The sequence below is a fragment of the Bubalus bubalis genome, chromosome 13 (assembly GCF_019923935.1).
Source record: "Bubalus bubalis isolate 160015118507 breed Murrah chromosome 13, NDDB_SH_1, whole genome shotgun sequence".
In the NCBI taxonomy this organism is placed as follows: Eukaryota; Metazoa; Chordata; class Mammalia; order Artiodactyla; family Bovidae; genus Bubalus; species Bubalus bubalis.
In genome coordinates, this window is record NC_059169.1 from 75,236,823 (window position 1) to 75,260,307 (window position 23,485).

Consider the following 23,485-nt stretch of genomic DNA (forward strand, 5'->3'; position numbering starts at 1 on the left):
GCAACCACATTCTCCTTCCTTTGGCCAACATTTAAAAGTCAAATATCTTGAACCAGACACAAAACAAAGAGACAACATTTGTTTCATTTTTTCATAATCAAACGAGAAGGATTATTAACAGAAAACATATTAAGCATAAAAGCCCAACATCATAAGAGATTTTCACTTAACACATGTCAGCAACAAAACAAAATCTTCTACAAACATCTAGCATTTCGGAAAATAAGATAATTGTAGAAACTGTAAGAAACCAACCACTAACAGATTTTTGACAGTATTTTTCTTTCTTTCTTTTTTTTTACAAGGCAAAATGCCTTTTGCTATTTGCTCATAAAATCAAATTATCCCTCTGGGGCAATGACAGGGGGTTTTAATTTCTGAACTGAACCAGATAAAAGTTGTTGGTGGTTTCTTCCTCTTCAGGGTGTAGACTAGCAGAGCCCCTGCCAGGCCTTGGGTTTCCCTAGGTCCTGACCACGTTTCCTGACCACAGAGCAAGCCTCACGAAGGGAGAGACCCAAGGCTACTTTGACATCTTTGATTCAGAGCATCCAGGGGACAGTCTTCCATTTGAGTTTCTAGTTGGCAGGTTGGAAGGAATGTGATCTTTTAGCCAGTAATCCATTTTGATATCGTCTCAGGGTTGTAATAAGAGACGCAAGTCAGTCAGTTAGGTTTGCACCAAGTACCAGTTCTCCCCCAACTCTCCTTTCTAAACCAGAGCTCTTTCCAGGAAGCAAGCAACTGCTACTGAGAAATTGTTCATTCCTAACCTGTGAGCAGCACGCAGAAACAGGATTTCAATTAAGATGCCAGTCTGGAGGTTTGTTCAGTCATTAATACGTTACATTTTCTGGATGGAATAGCTGAAGTTTACCCAGAAAGATCGGAAAGGAGCATTTGAACCTGAAACACAGGTTAGAGAATTAGATTAATTGATTATTTCATTTTCTAAACTATATTCAAAAAGTTTAGGATTATTTAATCTGATCTGTGTCAAAGCTTGTATTTTACTGTCTGGGAAGAAGTGTCTGGCTAACAGTGTAATAAAATTATCTAGTGCATTTTAACCAATCAAAAAGAATAGGGTATAATTATTTTCTTTTTGTGTGTGTGCTTTATTTCTATAAAATTTGAGTGAGTGAAGGAAAATATATTTTGTTTAATAGAAGCTTTTATCTATTTCCTTATTTTTTGAATAGTGATTCATTCATGTAATTTTCTTATGTGACAATCAGAGGGTGAAGCAGTGTTTAGAAAAACAAACTACAGTACATTTCAGAAGACTCAAAAGTCTACCAGAAGCTTTTGTTTCGACATTTCACTTCTCAGTCTAGCTTTCTTATTTCTACATTTGAAAATTTATTTTTGTTACATTCAATCAGTGTGGATAGAGTTATACCGTGAATGTAGGCAATTTGTTTAAAAAGGCGTCGCCTAGTACAACCAGGAATGACCTCATTGAGACACACCATGTCCTTTAATAGGCAGTGCTGTATCAAGTTACTTCTCTGTATCGAAGACTGTCCTCTTTTTACAGTCCAATGGATATAATTTTCTTTTGGGGGAATCGAAAGCCAAATCAGATTTTTTCCCCAGGTTAAGCAGCAGGTTCCTTGATACAGAGACCCAAGGTGTGAGGCAAGTCCCAGGTTGGAGAGACCAGGAACCTGGCAGCAGGTAGCAGCCAAGCAGCTCAGTGACCTGACACCAGGAACCCAGTGTACTGGCAGGAGAAACCTGCTGGTCTTCATTCCTACGGGCTTCCTTGTATCTGATCTAGCCAAGAAAACACACAGAACAAGTATGGGTTGGCCTCAGGACAATCGTGTAATTTATTGTCCAGATTGTCACACACGGGAGAGTGAAGGATGCTGTTAATAATTATGCCAAGACAAAAGGTGTAAACTAGTTCTATCCCAGGCAGAATAGAACTGACATCACTCAGTTAGAAGCTACACAGTTTTCAGAGCCTAAAATCAGAGCAGAGGGAATCACCCACCAGGACATTCATGTTTCAGGTGGATTAGCAAACGTTCAGAGCTGTGAAGAGGCTTTCTCAAAGCTCGCCAGCAGTTACTGGCAGAATTAGGTTTAGAATAGGACTTCCTGCTCCCAGCTCAGTGTTTTCCTATTGAACCACGTATTTTTACAGTGTTTTGTTCTCTTCAAAGCATGATCACAACCTCATGTAGACCCAGGTCTCCCCAGGCCATCCCATTTCGGAATATAAACTAAGGTCATAGCAAAAACAACAAACTAGTTTCCTGGTCCTTTCTCTACTTGTGATTTTAGAAATTCTGGTTCTACTTAAAATTCCCATTAAGCAATTTCTAGGAACTTCCTCAGACCAACTTATGTTTTGTTCACGAATAAAATCCTCCATACATTGTGGGGAATCCACCATTTCCCAGCATCCACTTTCATGCCAGAGTAATATCAGCATCATGAGCTGGAGATTCAGAGTCAGAACTAGGTTCTACTTCCTTGCCAGTATTAAAGCTTTGAACACAATATTTAACCTCTCTAGGCCTTTTTGTAAAATGTGACCTTTGTAGAATTGGTAGTTCAGTAGCTAAGTCAAGTCAGCATCTTTGCAACCCTATGGACTGTAGCCCGCCAGGCTCCCCTGTCCATGGGATTTCCCATGCAAGAATACTGGAGTGGATTGCCATTTCCTTCTGGAAATGGGTAGGGGATCTTCCCTACCCAGAGATCAAACCCACGTCTCTTGAATTGCAGGTGAATTTTTTATTGCTGAGCCACCAGGGAATCCCCTTGTAGAATTAATTTCTGGAACCATGATTATTTAGTGAAATAATGTATAGTCACTTCTCATTATTCATGGCAGTTATGGTCTATAGAGTCACCATGAACTAAATTAGAAAATACTGAACTATCACTAGGAGAGGAAATACAGATTTAGATTCCTGAGAGCCTCTGGTCACATTTTTCTCAACTAATCAAAACATAATCTTGTCTTGTGTGTGTTTCTGTTTAAAAACAACTTATTTAATATATAGTGTTGGGACTTCCCTGGTGGTCCAGGGGTTAAGGGACAGCTTTGCAATGCAGGGGACACAAGTTTGATCCCTGGTCAGGGAACTAAGATCCCATATGCTGTGGAGCAGCTCAGAGAGCTCGGTGCTGCAATTACTGGGCCCACGACACAACTAGAGAGTCTGTGTACTGCAACAAAAGATCCCTCATGACACAACTAAGACCGAAACAGTCAAATAAATAAATACACAAACCTGTGCTCTAGAGTCCCTGAACCGCAAGAGAAGCCACCACAATGAGAAGCCCAACATTGCAACGAGAGGGTAGCTCCACTCACCAAAGCTGGAAAAATCCCAAGAGCAGCAATGATGGCCCCGCGCAGCCAGAATTTTTAAAATAAATGAATAACTTTTAAAAAAGAAAGAATAAAAAACAATAATACATAGTGCTGATTCGTTAAGGTTAAACTCATGGCCAATAGCATCAGAACTCATGCTGAAACAAAGTTCATCTAATGTATACCTTTTTGTCTAAAAAAGATCACAGCCTTCTTGTGCTTAGCAATAATACTATAAGGCACTTCAGCATTATTACACTTGGAGCCCATATCAAACTGAAATCACCAACAAAAAGCACCAAGACTCCAAAAAGTGTGCTTGTTTACAGTATGAAAGTTGAAACAAGCAGAGCCACTCTGTTTGACCTCAGCTGGGAACACACATGCATGTCAGGGGACTCAGATTTTTCTGTCTGCCCTTGTCCCCAGATGACCACAAAAGCTCTGTGAGTATTGATTTTGGAGTCACAAATACATTCTAGCAAATAAGCAAAAGTGGAATTCACAAATAATCAGGATGGACTGTCTATAAAGAGCTCAGCACAGCACATGACGTGGACCTCCCCCATCCCCCCACCAGTTAATGTTAACCATTGTTGTTCCTGTGTGAACGTAGTTAAAACAAGCCCCTGCCAAGGCCTAAGACGCAAGGAGGCCACCCCACAACAGTTGCTGGAGATCCCAGTGCTACCTGCTGCTGATGGCAACGAAAGGAAATATTTTCTGGCTCATTGATCAAGCCTTCTATACCAGATAGAGAGTGTTGTGAGTTTTTCCCCAGTGGCTCCAGTGTCCACCAGGGAGTGGACTCCTAGTGAGCCCACCTTCCACGTTCTCTAGGGTCAAAAGCTACTGAATCCTTGGGTGAGCATCATTCCCCCCATCTCCGGGGGGCCCCACTTCTCTGCATTGCATTTGCCTCTCACAAGGTGTTGATGTGTTACTTATGCAAATACATGGCACAGTGGAATGAATTAATGACCCAACATCAAATTCCACACACCCTTGAACACTTCCCAGGCTCAGATACGAAAGGTACCCTCAGAGTTTCCATTGTCTCCTCCATTTATTTATTTTTTGCTTTGTTCCTCAAGTTCCCCCTTGAGCTCTCTCTGCGGCCTTGCCTATTCTCCTATTCTTGGAACCTGTTCTTGAGATGAATTTAACTCTGCTTTGACTGCCCTCAGGGTTTTCTCTTCCCCTCTCCTCTTTGACTCCTCAGTTTCTGGCTTATTCACTGTCTCAAATTCCAAAATTCCCTCCTGCAGCAGATCCTCTTCCTGCGGATCTTTCTATAATTGAGCTTGTTGTTCTCCTCTGGCCGTCTTCACTTCCGAGAACGGCCTCCTCCCTGAGCCCTTTCCTCCCCCGCGGCCCTTGGACAGGGTTGTTTTTCTCTAGGGCAGGCCCAGACTGTCGCCTTATCTCAGCAGGGGATGGCTTCTTCCCCCTTCTTCCTGTGCTCTTTGTGGAGCCCTAGCTGCATTCTGAGTTGGTTTCCCACTTCCCTTTTCTCTCTTATCTCTGAAATCCATCACTCTGGACTCATGAGATTTGTAGCTTTGGGTTTTGCAGAAAGCTGGATTGTCTTAAAATAGGTGGTACTGGAACAGGCTGTGTGTACCGTCCTTTATAGCACAGCTCAATCTCACATGGATTTGCACAGTGCAGGTCACAGCCCGCCCTCTAAACTGCAACTCCACACAGACCAGCCCATTGTGAATGCCAACCCAGTGCGTGCCTTTGATTTGTCTTCCGAAACCGGCAGCGTGAAGAGCAGATCCAGTTACTTGCAGTTCTGGAGTTTTAAATATGCCCAAATGTAACTGAATTAGCTCTCTGACCTTGCTGCCTCCACTTCCTCTACCCTGCCCAGCCCCCAGTTACCATCCCCAAACTTCCCTCAGTAGATCTGCCAAGGATTTCCCAAACATCAATCTGAGGCAGGAGGCAGAATGGGCCCCTACCAGGATAAAGCCATTGGAGATTCATTCCCTATGGACTAAAACTCCAAGACCAGAATAGTACGACAATTAAGGGAGAAGGCTGGGCCCCGTGAAAGTAATTCAAACTACCACAAGGGCACAACTCAGTGACTCTCTCTCAGTCTGCCTGTGCACCTACCCACACATACTATATATACTCTTTATCCTCTTAATAAACACTTTACTTCACTACTTTCTTTGTGGAAATTTTTTTCTGCAAAGCTGAAGGCCAGGACCCTTCTCACTGACCACTGGTCTAGTAGCTAGAATCTGTTCCTCCGCTGCGACCCTGTCTCAGTCTCTTGCTGGGAACCCTGGCCCTGCTCCAAGCTGATGCAGGCTGAGATCACCCAAGATCAAGTCCAGGGACCTTGCCCATTCCCCTGCGCTAGCCACCTTGTCCTCTCAGCTCTGTCCAACATGGTTCATTCTTTCCTTCAACAAATAGTCATTTGATATTTCTGTATACTTAAGGACTGTTGTAGGCACTCAGGAAAGGTGCCTTCATGATGTTTATATTTGATTAGACTGATATCAAACAGCATAAGCAATTATTATTTTGTAGACAAATGAGTAAGTAAATTATCTAGCATCAATATATTAAATGGCTTCCCTCATAGCTCAGTTGGTAAAGAATCTGCCTCTAATGCAGGAGACCCCGGTTTGATTCCTGGGTGGGGAAGATCCACTGGAGAAGGGATAGGCTACCCACTCCAGTATTCTTGGGCTTCCCTTGTGGCTCAGATGGTAAAGAATCTACCTGCAATGCAGGAGACCTGGGTTCAATCCCGCAGCTGGGAAGATCCCCTGGAGAAGGGAAAGGCTACCCACTCCAGTAATATTTGCTTCCCTGGTGGCTCAGATGGTAAAGCGTCTGCCTGCAATGTGGGAGACCTGGGTTCGATTCCTGGATCGGGAAGATCCTCTGGAAAAGGAAATGGAAACCCACTCCAGTACCCTTGCCTGGAAAATCCCATGGATGGAGGAGCCTGGTATGCCATAGTCGATGAGGTCACCAAGAATCAGACACGACTGGGCACCTTCACTTTACTTTTCCTAATATATTAAGCGGTCCTAGGGAAAACAGGAAAGAGAGCAGGCAGACCACACTGAGAATGTGACAATCAAGCAGAGACCTGAAAGAAGTGACTGCCAGTTGTGTGGACCTCAGGGGTGGGGGCTGCTCCAGGCAGAGAGGCTGACCAGGGCTAAGACCCCATGGTGGAGCCTACCTGCCTGCTCAAGGAATGGCAAGGAAGCCAGGGCACAGGAGAGGGGAGAGTTGAGGGGAGAGTCATAGAAGACAAGCCCCAGAGCTGTTAGACTGCAGGCCATCTTGGCTGCTCACATTCCCCCTTGGCCTCCATGGCACCAAGCTTTGCACTGGTTCTCTCTTTAGTTTTGTCACACGAGTGTATGTTCCTCGGTTCTTTGTCTCGTCACAACAAAGATTTGGAGCAACGGACATTAAAGCCCTCGGCGCATCACAACTCTCGGGTCTTGGACAAACCGTGTTACAGCTCTTAGGCAAATCAGTGTTACAGCTCCATTTTATTTAGAAGATAGCAGGAGAATCCAAGACTCGAAGAGAAGAGAGTGGAGGAGTGTGTAGGGAGGGAGAAAGAGAGAAAGGGAAAGAGAGAGAGAGCGCGCGCGCATGCACGCGGGAGAGAGAGTCCCAGAGAAAGCGCTTTGGCTCCTCCTTTTATATGTTTTTTCCTCCACCTGGGCCTGCCCTATGCAAATTGGGCTTAGCCAGGAGTGCTGTTTGTTCTGCCTGAAGTCTTCACTCTGATTCTCAGACCTTCCTTGTCTTTTGGCCACCACCATTTTGGACTCCTTTTCCCTATTCTACCTACCTAAAGTTTCTTCCTTTGCTTCCTCCACCAGGAAGCTTATCCTCAGCTGATCTCCTCTGAGCTGGATTCTCCACATGCTATTTGATCTTCCTCTTCTTCTCCCTCACTTTCTCTCCCATTTCAATCATATCTGCTTCCTTGGCTTCTGCAATATGCTAATTACAAAAATTTCCTCCAGGGTTATACTTGCTTCCCACATGCTGTTTCTAACTTGGTGTTTTACCCACATCTCACACTTCATGTGTAATACATCAGCTTTCTCTCAGGCTAATCATTTCTTGGGGCTTTCCCATTTCCATTAATGAAAATTCTATTTCCTTGGCCATTTGTATTTCAAAATTTCATAATTACCATCCTCTTCCTCATCAAATCAGTGTTAACATGCTGTTAAATCAGTCTCCAAAAGAGAAAACTTCACATGAAGGTCTAAGAGAAACATAGTTTTAACTAGGGTTTACCAAGTCTCTTTTAGACCTTTATATTAATAATACTGTCAAATGTGCCTTCAGTTCAGTTCAGTCACTCAGTTGTGTCCAACTCTTTGCGACCCCATGAACCGCAGCATGCCAGGCTTCCCTGTCCATCACCAGCTCCTGGAGTTCACCCAAACCCAGGTCCATCGAGTCGGTGATGCCATCCAACCATCTCATCCTCTGTCGTCCCCTTCTCCTCCTGCCCCCAATCTTTGCCAGCAGCAGGGTCTTTTAAAGTGTACCTACTACAACTCAATACCATCACTATTTTTGTAGAACCTAATGAGTCAGGAATTGATTTTGTTTTATACTAGAATCATTCAAAAGTTAATAATAAAGGGCGATTCCAAGGTGTCAGCTAGACAAAGTAGCCATGGTTTTGTGAAAAACTGGCAGAATTGTAGGATCTAGGTTGCAAGCTCTGCTTCTGGTGCTGGAACACTCAGACCCTGCCCTCTCCTGGGCCTTCCCTCACATTTCTTTATCATTTTTGGCTGCTTTGCCGTTCCTGCTTGGCACTACCATTCAGTTGTTTAACACAGATCCACTCAGAAAAGAATTTAAGGGATGAGTAAAATTCCTGGAAGTAACCTGTCTATCCTCCAACCTGTTGAAAGATTGCACAACTTACAAGCCTGCCTAACTCATTACTAGTTTCCACTGACACCATTCAGATTTTATGAGAACCCCATTGTTCACCCCAATCCTGCCTTGAGTTTATAGGGTACAAGCTGCCTTATTTACTTTTCTGAAGGCATTGCTATTTTCTGTGGCACTTCTTTTGCAATAAGAAGATGAAGGGTTACCCTCTGCCCTGCCTGTCTCTCCCTCCTTCTCCTTCCTTCCTTCCCTCCCTTCCGTCTCTCCCTCCTGAGAAGCCACTACCCAGCCTGCCTTTGGATAGTTGGAGATAGAGCCAGTAGAAGCATGGCTGCTCTCTCTTGACCAGTGAGTGTCATTTCTCACTCTTAGGGGTACAGAACTTCTTGGAGCACAAAATGTGTTCTCCATTCCTGTTTGCACAACCTCCCACTCTTCTTCCTTTAAGGAGGAAGGGACTTCTCCAGGAAGGGGCTATGCTTCTTGCATGGGGTACAAACTCTGGCTCTGTTGACAAAGATCCAAAACCACCATTAGAACAAGGTGGTGTTAGTGGTAGGGTCTTCACGTGGGTGCTGGTGAGGAAGCACAGGGGAGAGTGGTCCCGGCCCCACTGGACCAGCTGAAGGGCCCCATTGCAGAGACTGGCCACTCAGCAGACACACCTGAGGGGTTTCTACAGGTCTTGACATCAGGATTTAGGAGTCTGATGACAGTTCTGAGACCCAGTGGAGAAAGGAAAGGGGTGAGGAAGAGAAGAGAAAGGGTTTGGGAAGAAATAGGCTGGAGGGTTAGCTCTCCTTGGGGCTGCAGCCACCACACACAGACTTTCACAGCTCACATGCCAGTTGATCCACAGTCTAACAGTGAGACCAGGAACTGAAGGCATCACTGACGTTTCTAGCACATTCATGAAACACTTAGGCCCACGGTACTCTTTGCATGTCTGTGTGAAGAGTCCAGTGTGTTTGGACCGGGGTCTATAGGTTAGGAACTCCTAATGAGGTTTTGTTAGGGCCTCTGATCCTGAAGTCTGGTGCCACCGCTGGCTGCATCTGCTGTGTGTGTGTGCTAAGTTGCTTCAGTCGTGTCTGACTCTTTGCGACCCAGTGGGTTCCTCTGTCCTTGGGATTCTCCAGGCAAGAATATTGGAGTGGGTTGCCATTGTAGTCACTCTCTAATTGCTCCTCCCACACCCATGTCTGAGGACTAAGAAGCTGCTGTAGAGCTTCTGTGAATTCCTGGCCTAAGGAATTCTCTTGAAGCCTCATGGTCTAAACTCTGACTCCATCTCTCACGGGTTCCACTCAGCTTCTACTCTAGCAGGTGTCACGGTGTGACAGCCCCTGCCTGTGCTGTGTCCCTTTTGGAACTAATAATTGGGTTCTGAACATGTACTGCTGGTCTGCAATCCCTATAGAAAACTGACTTGCACACTTTTCTCTGGACTCCATTCTCTGTTCTCATGACACCAAGGACCATTGCCCAAGACACCAATGACCAGGCAAGGAATGTAGACACATTGTATGTTCCCTAAATACAATGGAATCTGCTAATTGGCTGAGTGGCAGAAAAATGTCCAAGGGGGAGAGAAGCTTATACAAAATAGAAATTCATCTACGTTCAAGGGGTATGCATTTCATAGTGGACAAAACCTTGAGAACGTACAGCTTAGACATCCTTCATGGGCCTAACATGTAGTGATACTGATTGAAATTCAGAAAGTTCTGAGGGAGAGGGAGAGGGTGGGATGATTTGGGAGAATGGCATTGAAACATGTATAATATCATATATGAAACGAGTCGCCAGTCCAGGTTCGATGCACGATACTGGATGCTTGAGGCTGGTGCACTGGGACGACCCAGAGGGATGGTACAGGGAGGGAGTAGGGAGGAGGGTTCAGGATGGGGAACACGTGTATACCTGTGGCAGATCCATGTTGATATATGGCAAAATCAATACAATATTGTAAAGTTAAAAAATAACATAAAATTTTAAAAAATTAAAAAAAAAAAAGAAATTCAAAAAGGCACATTGCTCAATCTGATTAGCCAGTACCAACAAATTTGATGAAAAAGACTACTAATATCCAATCAGAAACAAATGTATGCTTTATTGTAGATTTTATTAAATTATCTGGTCAGTTTGGTCAACACATTTAAAGTGATTAAGTATATGGGTGTATTCTGGAAAGATCAATTTGGTTCTTCAGTTATCATCTCAGCCAAAGAGTATCCTAAGTTGTTTAGCTTGTGTCATTCATCATTGACCAGTTAGCCGTTTAAGTGCTCTTTATCTTATGAAGAAGCAGAATGATGGGAAGAGCACAAAGGGAGAAGTTTCTGGAAATGGTGTAAAACTTTGACGTAACTTCCCAAACCATCTCTTGTTCTTAGTGACCTGGTCTACAGAGTCAAGTGCATGCATATGTTTAGGAGGCCAGCTGTGCCAAATCCCCTCAGCCTTGGAGATGGACATGTGGGTGATCCAATTCCCGCCGAGCTGAATCTGAGCTCACTGGCCAGCTGGTTGCAATAAAACCTTCCTTTCACATAAAAGAGAAACATTTCAAAACAGCCCTCCTCTGTATAATACTATTCCAGGCAAAGGTAAGAAAACAAATCTGAATCACTCATTTGAATCCAAAGTACTATTTTTAGTTGACTGTGTCAGCTGTTATTTGACACTCTGTCCTGAAGTCTGGGTCTCTTGGCTAGGGTTCCCATCATTTGCTGATCATTAATGGAGTGGGTGAGACATGACTTATTAATGAGTTTTGGTCTGAGGCTGTGAATTGGAGGCATCATGGTCTTGCCCCTTCTCTGCTGAATGATCAAAGTTCAGCTTCTTAGACTGTGACCAAGCCCAACAGCTCCAACCCACATCTTTCTCATCTCCACCCGTCCCCAAATAGGCAGGGTATTATCAAAGAGCTTTCTTGTTTGATGCCTCTATGTGATTGTTATTTGGAAAAGGGAGCATTTTGAAATCCAAAAGGGAACATTTTAAAAAGAGCTTTGGTTAAAAAATATAAAGCTGGATTTCCCCTAGTGATGTATTCATATTCATGGATCACCCAGGCTTTCACAGCCTAAGCTTCTTATATATTCCCAGAAATTTGGCAAAATCTCCCGAGAGAGCCCCTGGAAAGCTCTTCTCCTCTGTTTAACCTCTCAGTTGTCCTCAGGCTATTCTGCAAGATCCTAGAACCTGGGGACCAGGGGAGGACCAGAAAGGTGGCAAGCATCCTGAGTTCTCCCAGAGGGGGCCAGGATTTAGGGACCCATGGGGTGCAAGGCAGGAGGAGGTGGGTCTTTCAGCCTCTCTCCCTGAGGGTATTTTACTGTCCTGAGCTGACTGCCCCTTATGTGTCCACCATGCCTGTTTGTTTATTTGGTGGATTAGCTTTCCTCTTGTTGGCTCTCATGTTTCTAGATCCCAGAATAATAAGCCTGCTAACTGCCAGGAAGTGTTTTTCACCCCAGGCTGACCAGTTAGGGCAGTAACCACAATCTAAGAACCAGAAAGATCCAACTGTATGTCTGAAGCAATTTATCTTAATAAATTTTCACAACATGTAGTTAGAAAATGTGGAGGCCAGTTCTCCATTCCTTAGTCAATTCAAAATATGGACAAAAACAATCAAATCCAGCTTTTACCCAAATGTATCAGGATGATTATTTAAGACTTTGCATTTTATCATGTTATTCAGATGTGTTTCATCAAATGCAAATGCTTTTGATCTCTCAGTACCTCATTATCATCAAACATTTGAGAGATCAAGAAAGCGATTTGGCAATATATGTCAAAAGCCATATAAACATGCATATCTTTGTGTAAGTGATTCCATTTCTTGAAAATTTTTTTAAATTGGTCCTCAGGGAATAAGCAACTACTGTGCATAAAAATTTAGACAACTGAAAATTCATCTCGAAACAGACAAAAAGTCCAACAAAGATTTAGAATAAGTAATGGCTAATCTGGGCTTCCCTGGTAGCTTAGCTGGTAAAGAATACACCTGTAATGTGGGAGACCTGGGTTCGACCCTGGATTGTGAAGATCCCCTGGAGGAGGGCATGGCAACCCACTCCAGGATTCTTGCCTGGAGAATCCCCATGGACAGAGAAGCCTGGTGGGCTACAGGCCATGGGGTTGCAAAGAGTCAGACACGACTGAGTGACTAAGCACAGCACAGCACATGGCTAATCCATGTTACAGAATATTATGCAGTCATTTAAAAGTTATATCTTTGAAGAATATAATGGCATGGGAAATATGTCGTATCAGAAAAGAAAGAGCATAGAGAGAGATACACAGACAGAAGCAGAAGATTGGGACAAGAGGTGAAATGAGATTGAGAAACTGAGGGAAAACTGAATGTGAACTCAATACTTTCTTTGTGTGCGACGGGAGGGCAGGGCTGAGCTGAGGGCCACCACGTGGGATGTTGGGATGAGCAGGTACAGACTCTTCTGAGGACCCGTATGCAAGCTTAGCTGATTGGGGCTGGAAGTCATCCTAGAGAATTTCCGAGTCATTAGAAGCAGGTTTGCAACATTATGAGCAAATGGAACCCACACACCCTCTGCTCAGACCAGGAAAACATCTCTCTTTACCAGCTTTGTTCCAGGACATTCTTAACATGCTAGGGCACCCTCCTCTTTAATCAAAAAACAGTGCTAAGAAGAGTGCCTCGTCTGCCTCTTCTTCCCTCCCCAGGCACACTTCTTAACGGAAGAGAATCAAAATGTCAGCTTCCTTGTGGTCCATTCCCCCCTCAGCCCATAGAACATCACGATGACACCCACCCCACCACTGCCACCCACTGCACCACATCAGGCTTCCCTTGTGGCTCAGCTGGTAAAGAATCCACCTGCAATGTGGGAGACCTGGGTTTGATCCCTGGGTTGGGAAGATCCCCTGGAGAAGGGAAAGGCTACCCACTCCAGTATTCTGGCCTGGAGAATTCCATGGGCTGTATAGACCATGGGGTCACAGTCGACACTCCTGAGTGACTTTCACTTTTAAAATACTGAGACCACAGTGGCAAAGGTCACCACGTGACTTCCTTATTGCTGAATCCAATAGACCCCTTTATGTTCTCATCTACTTGGACTTGTCACAGCACTTAACCATCCCTTGTTGAAATTTGCTCTAAACTCCCCAAAGCCACCATACTCATCTGATTTTCCTCCCACTCTTACCATTCTATCTTTGACTCTTTCACTGGCACCTCCCATGAGCCCTGGCCATTACCACTGACCTGCTAAAAAATCTCCCCTTATCTTTCAAGACTTGGCTCCAAGTTCAGTATCGCTGTGATGTCTTTATTCACTCAGTCATGTTATCTACCTTCCTCCCTCCCAGGTGGATTTCCCTGGTGGCTCAGACGGTAAAGCGTCTGCCTGCAATGCGGGAGACCTCGGTTCGATTCCTAGGTCAGGAAGATCCCCTGGAGAAGGAAATGACAATCCACTCCAGCACTCTTGCCTGGAAAATCCCATGGACAGAGGAGCCTGATAGGCTACAGTCCACGGGGTCCCAAAGAATCGGACACAAATGAGCTACTAGCTAATAAAACTCAAGTGTCAGGACACTTCATGTGCAAAGGCCCTGGGCCTTGTGCATTCATGAGGTCATAGATCTTTCTAAAGTTTGCATATATGATCTATTTTAACTGCAGTGACTTAAGTCCACTGTTTTCTGTCCCACTCTGACCGACCCCATCCCACTTTACATATGTGTCCTCATGTTAGGTAGTTTGGAAAGGCTGGGGGCATTTGAGGGATCCAGCTTAGAGAGAGTTCATACAGAGAGACATTTATTTGGATTTAATCAGGTGTATTTATGTGATTCATACACACTTCCATGCATAGTTAAGTGACACTAGGTGTCCCAGTGTAGGAGTGGCTTCCAGGAACACGCCTCCTACCCACGGGGCTGACTCACCAGTACCATGACACTCGGGAGCGAGGAGACGGGTGCTGCACCTTAACAGGAACAGCTTGCCGCGCAAGGCATGGACCGTGAGGGCAGTGAGGTGAAGCAAGGCTTGCAATGTGCAAAGTGTCTTTCAATACATAAAATTGTTAAGTGATTCAGCCTTTAATCATACCTAGTCAAAATGATCAATTAAAAAAAAAAAAATTCACTTGGAACTATGTGACCAGAAAGACTGAATTACATTTCTGTCTTTCTATGAAAAATAATCAGGAAAAAATCATATGTATGCTTGTGGCTGATTGGCGTTGTTGTACGGCAGAAGACAACACAATATTGAGGAGCAATTATCCTCCAATTAAAAATAAATTTTTAAAAATCATTGTCATATGAAGAGGTGATCAAAGAATTTGTAGTCAAAAAATACAGGGAAAAAAGTAATAGAAGTTTGTTATGCAGTTAGTTAATAAAAATACTATATATTTTTTCCTACCTAGATTTTATATTTGTGTTGTCTGACTTTTATTTTGTTGGAATTTTTTTCTCACCCTAAACAAATAACACTTCCCTTTTATACTTAAATTTATATTTGTAAGTTTTTTTTTTTTTTTCTTAGAGAGAACCCTGCAAATCACAGAAACTTCAGGCTTTATAAGGCTGGCTGCCCCCTGGCCTCCCCTGCAGACCTATGTCACAGCCCTAGGTCTTCCTCTGGTATCTCCATTGTTTACACCAGATACAGATACTTACTACAGGCTTAATCAATGTTTGTTGAAAAACATCCAACAGTTTCAGGATGCTACACTCAGAGTTTACTGTATCTTGATACAATCAGAGGGTGAGAAATAGGGTGTCAGAGCATCATAGAAAACCAACCCCAATTTAGATGGGCCACTTTCAACTCTTATGCTTCTCTGCTCACAGTGCTTCTAAATGCTACATCCCATTTCATCTTTACAATGTCCCCACTCCTGACAAATGGGGGACAAAGTAAAAGGAGAAGGTGCAGGAACTCCTGTAATTAACTCCAGGTGACTCAGAGCATACATGCAGCAAAAGAAGAAATTAAAGAAGAATAATGAAAAGTATCTGCTTAGGACACCTTGAAACACTGAGTTCCCCAAATTCCCCGCAGAGACTAGCCAATACATATTGCCAGGGCTCAAAACTCCTCTTCAGACATCAACCCTTGTACTTTGTTACTCTCCCTGGAGGAGGGCACAGCAATCCACTCCAGTACTCTTGCCTGGAGAACCGCATGAACAGAGGAGCCTGGTGGGCTACAGTCCATGGGGTCCCAGAGAGTCAGACGCAACTGAAGTGGCTTAAAACACACACACACTTTGTTACTCTGCTCTGTCTGGGAGGCCTTGCTGTCTCAGGCAATGAATTCTACAGAAGGCCTAAATTGTAGGTATTCAGCCAGTGGCTAAGTCTGCGGGTCACACACCCAAGTCTGGCTTTTTCCATTTTCAAAATGCTTCTTGCCCCTGTTCTGGAGATAATTCTCTTTTTCTGTGGGACATCAGATACACTCTCCTTAGTTTGAATCTAATGTTAATCTGTTTCTGTATCATTGGTACCAATTTCCTCCATCTACTAGGTTTTATGTTTGAAACTCTATGACCTAACTTCCTCCTTGCCCTCCACCTCAGTTCAAGTTCCTTCTTTCTTTGATGACTAGTCTTATCCCTTCTAGATTTTCATAACCATAGAGATACAGTTCTTTTCTGTTATCCTTTGTAGGTGTTCATCTGGCATCTTCATCACTGAGCCCTTAACCTCAGCATCCCCTCTCTCTACAGACACTGAAATAAAATTTCCTGGAAATAATTCACATTTGTGTGATGAATAGCTCCTCTGGTTTAATCCAGTTTATCCCCCCTCCCCACCCGCATCCTGTAATCCTATCAATCAATTTTTTAATAGATATAGAATTGCATTCCTAACCCCATATCTACAGGTCACCCATCCACTCTATAGCTCCTGGCTGAAAGGAAGAGACAGAGAGCAAGAGGACACTAACCCAGGATTCATAAATAAAAGGGATGATCTGGATAATCCAGTTTAAGAAGTTAATAAAAGCAAACACAAGACAATCAGGAAAAACCAAAGAAAGAGAAGGACATGGAGAGGCTAGCCATGAAGAAACTAGAACTCTCAATCCACATTCTAGATAAAATATAAAAGAAGATTTGGAAAACAAAGCTAACACTGTCTTCTAGAGAAAACTGAAAAATAACTCTAAAGCCTTGAAGCATAGGACAGATATTTGAAATAAGAAACAAAATAAATAAAATGTAGAGTTTTATGTCCCAGTGGCAGAGAAACAGCCTTCTCTGCTCAAGAAGAATGACGAGCTAAACTGAAGATGCAATTTCTGGGCCTTATGGGACAACACTGAACACAGAGGAAAACAAAACGTAACCACCAAGACAGCAGGTGTTGTGGGCAGATTATATTCTTAACTTGAGGAAGAAAGTATAATGAACTGCATAGTTCATCTTTATGTGCTGCATTTTGAAATCTGATATTTAAAAGAGTAACAGCAGATTAAAGTAGAACTATATTAGCACAAGAAATGTATAAGGTTAAAAAGGGACACAATAGATTCCTTTATATGAGAATTCTTTGGAAGTAAATTCAAAGCATATTCAAGTTTGAAGATAGAGGGACAATATATTTCAAAGGTAATACGAATATTTGCTTCCTGTTTTTGAATAAATTTGGTATGACTCCAAGAACCAGTTGCTCATAATCATAGGTTTTTCAGAAGCATTAATTAAAAGCCAATTAACAATCATCTCAACCTAGATTTATTTCCAGTTTCGTTGACAAATTGACTGTGGGTGTTCCTTGAAAGGGAAATATAACAAAATTGTATTCTGCCTGACATTCTTCCACCATCACACAAGGAAGTTTGTGATTTAGAAAAAAACAGTTTTTTCTACTAATGTTGGCATAAATTTGTGCTCAAAGAATAGAAGCTCCCAGGGGACAGTCAAACATGAGAAAAGGGTAGGTAGGAAATAAAAATCTGCATTACCTGATCTTGGCCAAATCTAGGGGAATGGCATTTTGCAAATACTGAGAGTGCTTCCCTGCAGTTACACATTAGAGAACTTTTCCTGCTCAACATCCAGAAAACATGTACATTTTTGACAAATGAAAAGTTCCTTTTAGGAAAAGGAGAGTCTCTAGGATTTTACCCCTCTCAAGTCATGTAATCTTGGAGTAGACAAAGGCCGGTGACAATATCCACATTGTTCTCTGTTCTCCTTTCTGCCTCCCACTAGGACCACGGTACTTCCAGGGACCAGGTGCCATGTACCAACCAAACACAGTGACTAGCACTGCTTCCTGTCATGAGGAAGCCCTCCACAGTCATCTCAGCAACAGAGAAACAGCAAGCAGAGTGAAATTAAAATGTACTTTTATTTTTGTTATATCCTAGATCATGCTGGGTCGCCAAAGAGGATTTCCCACATCCACTGTACAGCTTTGCGTGGCAGATGAATATGCACATACCAGAGAGGCACATTAAACTTTTCTGATTATTACAAAGAAATGCATCCTGTTCTTTCCAACTCCCATGTCCACCCCACCATGTACTCCCCACTTGGCATCATTCTCTGGCAGAGGAACATAGATTGTGTGATCTCTGAAGTCTTTTCTCACGAGGAGATTCAACATTTCCAAAAGAGTTGTGTTTCCTGGGGTTGCACTGAATGGCATCACTGTTTTCTCAGGAAGCTGTTTACGTGTTCGCTTTGTATTTAACCAGTCATGCCCCCAAATAATTCAAGCAAAGAGGTACTGTAAAGCATTCACATCTGAATTGTCTTGGACAATTTTCTGGCAAGAATTGAAGTGTTCCAAGTTAGGGTCTATTTTTCACAGAAGAAGAGTAGGCATCCTTTGGCTGACAAGTCTTTCAGCAAGCTCACCTCCCACTTCTCTAGCTGCAGGATAAGGGTACTATGGCCCAGAGAAAAATTCCAACTGAGTACAGTGACCAGGGCCACCTTGACATATGAGGGTTAGTTAGCACAGATTCCTGGGAGAATTTGTGCATGTTAGGATTGTTTCGGCATTTCCCCAGTAGCTCAGTGGTAAAGAATCAGCCTGCAATGCAGGAGTCAAAGGAGACACAGGTTCCATCCCTGGGTCAGGAAGATCCCCTGGAGGAGGGCATGGCAACCCACTCTAGTATTCTTGCCTGGAGAATCCCACAGACAGAGGAGCCTGGCGGGCTATAGTCCACAGGGTTGCAAAGAGTCGTACACGACTGAAGTGACTTAACACACACCCAGGCACACACAGGATCGTTTCATTGAAGAATTAGAGTCAGATTTCTTGAATCAAAGGGAGATGTCTAATATTCTAAGGAGTTGAATTAGTTCTGAGAGTCTTAGAAAATCGATATGATAACAATTCAGTGTTTCAGTAAAACTTCATTTATATGGGCAAGAGCCAAGACTGAGATCGCCGTGGCATTTACAAACATTGCCATAAGTATTTCCTCTCTGTAAATGTGGGCTTTATGACTGCTTGACTAATAGAATTCAGAGGAAAAGGCACTATGCTGGTTTCCATACACTGGCCTTAAAGGCGCTGGGTTTTCACTTTCTCTCTCAGGATGCTTATATTTGAGAACCACCTACCATGCTATCAGGAAGCCCAAGCAACACATGAATCCTGTCAAGCTTACCCCAGCTGACCTCTAATTAAGCAAATGAGTTATCCCTGCTGAGCTCTGACAAATTGAAGATTCATGATCAAAATAAATTATTGTTTTAAGTGAGTGAATTTTAGAGTGGATTATTAAGCGGCAGTGTATAACTAATACCATCAACTTGCCACAGGCTTAAAACAAAGTTCTCTCTAATTAAATGTCAATTTTGAAATCTAAGAAAGCAGATTTGAGATGTGGTATTTTGCAGCAGACATGAATTTGATATCAGTGTTTTGTAGCAAGCTGTGTTAAATCAATATTCTGCATATTTAAGATTGAAAGCAGTAGCATTGATAACAAAAATAGAGCACTGTTGGCCATTCAATTGATAATGCTGTTCCTAACATAGGAGTCTTATTGTTGTTACCTTTGACATTTTTGCCTTCAGCTTTGTGTCACTCTGTGATGAACAATTTTGGTGTTTTGATATCTCTAGAACATTAGATTACATGGAGAGGATTATGATTCTGTAAACATAAAGATGTTCAGCCTGGAACAGAAATACACCAACACAAAACCTTATGGAATTTAAAGTAGATGAAACTCTAGAGGACCAAATGAATTTACTAAAACACATCTCAATTACTTACAGTAAAGATACTTTCACTTATTTATCATTCACTTGACAAAAACATAATGAGCCTTAACCATGCATTACACCAGGCATCTGCTAGTGGCTATACATAAAGATGAATAAGAAGGCATAGTGAATAACAACCAACACCCATGGTTCTCTTCTGAAAACCTTGTTCCTTTTTCAACTCATTTGGGTTCAGTCACTTCCCATTCTTGTCTATAAAGCATTTTTACCTGCACACCTGGGGAAACTGGCACTTATGGATCACAAAACCAAACTAAATTCTGTCAATTTGATTAAAGATGTTAAGCTCTTGGCTTTGAGTCATCCAAATGAATCAACAGCATGGGTAGTTGTGGGTAGTCACTCTGGCCACTGGATTGATTTGGGGTGAGCAGCGCCCCAATCAGAGCAAGGCTAATGAGGTGGGTTCTCTGGTGAAGGAAAGGAGGCCCTTTCTTGATCCCAGACATGAATGGGAGAACATATATTACAGTTTGTTGGGGTATTAATCACAATGTTGGGGGAACGAGCCACAGAAATCTGCATTTTTGGCTAGCTTACCCAGAAAGTTTACAAATCACAATACCAGACAGAGAGCAAGAACCTATACTCACATCAGGCACAGTCCAGATTCTGGAGAAGATATAGATGTTTTAGTCAGGAATCAGGATAATTTTCAGTAAAGAAAGAAGATGGCCACAGAAAGTGCATGGTTTTAAGCCAGTGAGCCCAAGTGGGCCCACAGAGGAAAACTACTTCTCTCTTGCAGGCACTGACTCGGGGGAGCGGGGAGGGGCTGCAGAGTCAAATGGAGACCACCCTGGGCACAGCAGGACCTACCTGGTGTGCACGTGTTAAACAGTAACTGGAAAAGGAGGAACGAAGGGTGGGTGAGACATGGTCCCCATCCTCTGCAGTCAAACAACTTCCAGTCTTGGGAGAGAAGCAGCCAGTGTCTGACCAGTCCTATGGGGGTACCAGGAAGACACTGCCTGCCCTGCTGTGGGGCTCATGAATGGCTCTGGGAACCTGAAGAACCAGGGGACTCTTCTTCTTGGGTTGTTTGTGCTGTTTGTTTTATTTTGCTTTCATACTTTACCACATCCCCGAAAGGAATTAAAGCAATTTTCAATTGGGATGTTCCCAGCTGAGAAGTGCTTTGAGGGCAGAAAAAAAAGCAAGAAGTTAAGGAAGAAAACAATGATAAATGAACACAAGCAGAGCACAGAGGGGAAAGGAGTGGAGTACAGTGACTGGACCGACTGGTTACGGTGGAGCCAATAGACGATGACTCCACCAGGTGAACCGTGATGACCTGGGCCAAGTCAGGCTCAGTGGACTTGGAAAAGTGGACTTGGAAAATGGGGGAACTATGTTGCAAAATCTGCAACCACTGAACACAAATGGAATATGGTGGGTTAAAGAAAAAAAGAACAGTGAAGTATCTAGTTTGGCTCAGGTCAAATGGAAACAGTATTAGCCAGGCTGAGACATATGGGATGAGTGAAGCAGAGAGACATCTGTGCAGCGATGAAGAAGAGGTCAGTTCAGACCCAGCTGTTTGGAATTTTTAAAATATAGATTATGAACAAACTAGGTGAAAGGGATCAAATGTACAAAACTTACAGTTACAAAGTAAGTAAGTCATGGGAATGTAATCTACAGCATGGTGAATATAGTTAATTGTACTGCTTTGTGTATTTGAAGGTCACTGAGAGAGTGTCTTAAAAGTTCCCATTAAAGGCAAAAAATGTGTAAGTATGTCTGGTGATAGATATTAACTAGATTTATTGTGACGACCATTTTACAATGTATACAAATATTGAATCATTATGTCGTACATTTAAAACTAATATAAAGTTACATGTTAATTCTATTTGGTAAAATTTTTAATTCAGGGGAAAAAATTCCATATAAAAGTGTTTTGAATATGTTCAGTTCAGTTCAGTCGCTCAGCTGTGTCCGACTCTTTGCGACCCCATGAATCACAGCACGCCAGGCCTCCCTGTCCATCACTATCTCCCAGAGTTCACTCAAACTCATGTCCATTGAGTCGGTGATGCCATCCAACCCTCTCATCCTCTGTCGTCCCCGTCTCCTTCTGCCCTCAATCTTTCCCAGCATCAGGGTATTTTCCAATGAGTCGACTCTTCGCATGAGGTGGTCAAAGTATTGGAGTTTTAGCTTCAACATCAGTCCTTCCAATGAACACCCAGGACTGATCTCCTTCAGAATGGACTGGATGGATCTCCTTGCAGTCCAAGGGACTCTCAAGAGTCTTCTCTAACACCACAGTCCAAAAGCATCAATTCTTTGGCACTCAGCTTTGAATATGTTAGGGTAGGTCAAATTATTAAATAAAGAATTTTTATATCAAAAAGTCAGGAAAAAAGTTGCTTCTAAAGAAATAACAACAACAAATAGGTGATCTAATAAAATCTACCACAATTACCTCACTCAAGGAGAATAATTTTGATAAAATGATGTGAAAGCTAGCTATTCTATTAGAAATATTTGATATAGCAGGTGCTACTTTAGTTCCAAGTGCAAATGAAAGGGAAGAGATGATCCTACTATCATAAACATTGTTAGTGATTTATTTGTAATAAATACTACATATGTGTAAATCGAGTAAAGCATAGTGCTGAATAAGAGAATTATGAGATAATTCTGAAGATAAACAAATGATAAAAATAGAGAAGATCAATGACAGATAGACAGACAGATAATGTAGACAAAATAGTTGTCTACTATTTTGAAGAGCTACTAATTAGAGCTAGGAGCTTAAGCTCTAACCTCAAAGAAGGAACAGAACAAAATGAACAGAGATTGAAGTACAAGAGTTTCAAAAATAAGATGAAATCAGGATAGGGTCTCAATTTGCAACACCCTTAAGAGCTAAGGACTGATTACACAGATCCATCCACTTGATGTTTCAAGTTTTGTTGTGTTTTTGACTTTTTTTGTTGTGTTTGCTTTTGCCTAACAGAAAATACATGGAGGGGGACAAGCAGATGGGAAATAATGACCATCACAGCTGCTTGCTGGAGCCCACAAGTCAGCCGAGGGGCCAAGAACTGACCCAACCTGCGAGACACCTGGTGAAAGGACTGTTAATCCAGACCTCTGCAGATCACACAGGCTAAGCTCCCAAAAAGGTATGAAAACAAACGGTGAGCCTGCCTTGGCTCTACTACTGAGCACGTAAACTGCTCTAGAGAAAAACAGCACCGTTTTGTACAAGAAACTTGGCAAACCCAGAGCATCAACAATGTGCTGAGAGTCAGTTGACGTTTGACCTCCCCAAGACTCAGGCCCTGAGTTTCCAGCCCATCTGAACCTTGACCATGAGCACATCTCACTAAGGCCTCTGATAATGAAAACCTTTTCTTTGCTATGTCCCCCAGCTGTCACTTGAACTTACTGGTAAAATTTCAGTGGACAATAGTGAGACTGTCAAGTCAAACAGTAACTCTTTCAGTGATTCCAGCGAGGTCTCTGAATTTACTTGGATGTCAGGAGTCCAGCGTTGGTGGACAGGACACAGAGGAGGGACAGCAATGACTGGGGCAAGACGTGTCATCAGAAGGAGGCTCTCCTTTCTAGGGAGAAAGGGACACCTATGGGCGAGTGCCTCCCTGCTAAAGACATAAAGTCACGGTTTATATCTGTAAGATTCAATTACTTCACTAACTTTATTGATCATGCATCCAAGAGTTTGAAGCCTAGAGCAGGGTCCTAAAGCCATAAGAAAAGAGAAATGCATAAATGTTGAAAATAGCAGAATAATGGGAAATTATGAGGATGAGAAACATTCTAAGGGAAGAGAACACAACCTGGGTTTTGGTGATCACAGAGCACCGACTTCAGATAACAGCATTAATCCTGGGAGAGCAGCCAAGTTGGCGAGAGCTGGGCCATGCCCTGGTCAAGTGGGCTAGATTATTTCTCCCACCATCTCTGTCAATCCCAAACT

At 42.9% G+C, this 23,485-nt stretch overlaps 1 long non-coding RNA gene across 1 annotated transcript; it reads left to right on the forward strand.

Moving 5' to 3' along the window:
- The first annotated feature begins 835 nt into the window (after nucleotides 1-835).
- Nucleotides 836-23,290, forward strand: LOC123328920. Its single transcript, XR_006543922.2, has 2 exons — nucleotides 836-917; nucleotides 22,499-23,290. It is a non-coding gene; the product is annotated as an uncharacterized LOC123328920 (long non-coding RNA).
- The last annotated feature ends 195 nt before the right edge of the window (nucleotides 23,291-23,485 follow it).